The 1,485-nt window shown below is 36.3% G+C and overlaps 1 protein-coding gene across 3 annotated transcripts in view; it reads left to right on the top strand.

The window, feature by feature from the left end:
- LOC124870705 (CYFIP-related Rac1 interactor B-like) overlaps nt 1-204 on the top strand; it is a 29,507-nt gene extending 29,303 nt beyond the window's left edge. For all 3 annotated transcript variants that reach the window (XM_047369534.1, XM_047369535.1, XM_047369536.1), the window contains exon 11: nt 1-204. This exon is cut by the window's left edge and continues 924 nt beyond it. The gene's annotated coding sequence lies outside the window, so the exon portion shown is untranslated.
- Nucleotides 205-1,485: the final 1,281 nt, after the last annotated feature.

The raw sequence follows: 1,485 nt of genomic DNA, 5'->3' as shown, positions 1-1,485 counted from the left end.
TGATGGTGATGATGATAAGGTACGGATGTGAGGAAGATCCTCCGACTGATGTGGATTTTTATGTTCTCGCCCTTTGAACTGATGCTCTTTGTTCTCAGCTTTAAGTTGTTCTGTGTCGATGCTGCAGTTTCAGAGCCTGAATGGCATTAATTGTTTTTAATGATGTGTGTCGGCCAAATAAATTTTTACATTTTTAATAAAAAAGGTCTGTTTTTACCGTTTCGAAAACAACCTCTAAATGTATGATGAAAATTAGGGTCACTTTTTTGTTGCTGAAAAGTTTTTAGATTAAAGACAAAATCACAAAAAAAATGTTGAATGTTGAATTTTCTGATATTTCATCTTTATATTCTGTAATGGAAAGGAAAATAATTTTCCTCCAAAGTGACCCTAATATTTCTCTAGGAATGAGGTGGGCCATTCATTCATGTTGGCCACTAGATGGCAGCAGACTCAGCTGTGGAGAGACAATCGAGGGTCCTGGTCTGGACCCTCTGACAACACAGGGTCCAGACCAGGAAGCTGGCTCGTAGTTTAATACTCCTCTCTGTGGCTTCTGTACCATTACCCTATGAAGACTAATAAAAACTAATGTAAAAGGAGGAAACCATGAAAATTTCATAAAAATAAAAACAACTTAGACTGAAGAGAAAAATAAATGTGGCTTCTTGAACATAAGTTCTTTCTCTTCAAAGACTTTGTTAGTTAATGTCTTGATTTGTGACAATCAGGTTGATTTATTTTGTCTATTAGCTTCATCTAAACCTTCAACTTGTATGTTAGACCCAATCCCAACCAAATTATTTAAGGAAGTGTTCCCTCTGATTACCAGCCCCATTTTAGATATGATTAATCTATCTTTAGTAAATGGATCAGAACCACAGGCTTTTAAGGTAGCTGTAATTAAACCTTTACTTAAGAAACCTTCACTTGATCAAGATGATTTAATAAATTACAGACCTATATCCAATCTTCCATTCTTATCTAAAATTCTTGAGAAAATAGTTGCTAATCAAATGTGTGAACATTTATACAGCAATGACCTGTTTGAAGAGTTTCAGTCAGGTTTCAGAGCTCATCATAGCACTGAAACAACTCTGCTGAAAGTCACTAATGATATTCTTATGGCCTCAGATAATGGACTTGTGTCTGTTCTGGTTCTGTTAGATCACAGTGCTGCATTTGATCCAGTCGACCATAATATTCTCTTAGAAAGGCTGGAATATGCTGTAGGGATCAGGGGAACAGCGCTAGGCTGGTTTAAATCTTATCTGTCTGACAGATTCCAGTTTGTTCATGTAAATGATAAATCATCTTTAAACTCCAGGGTTAATTGTGGAGTACCACAGGGTTCAGTCCTTGGGCCAATTCTCTTTACTATATATATGCTTCCAATAGGTCACATTATCAGGCAGCATAGGATAAATTTTCACTGTTACTCTGATGATACTCAGCTTTACTTATCCGTAAATCCTGATGAACCCA

Source organism: Girardinichthys multiradiatus, chromosome 6 (genome assembly GCF_021462225.1).
Source record: "Girardinichthys multiradiatus isolate DD_20200921_A chromosome 6, DD_fGirMul_XY1, whole genome shotgun sequence".
Classification (NCBI taxonomy): Eukaryota; Metazoa; Chordata; class Actinopteri; order Cyprinodontiformes; family Goodeidae; genus Girardinichthys; species Girardinichthys multiradiatus.
Note: the sequence above shows the minus strand (reverse complement) of the source record. Positions and strands in the feature narration are given on the sequence as shown.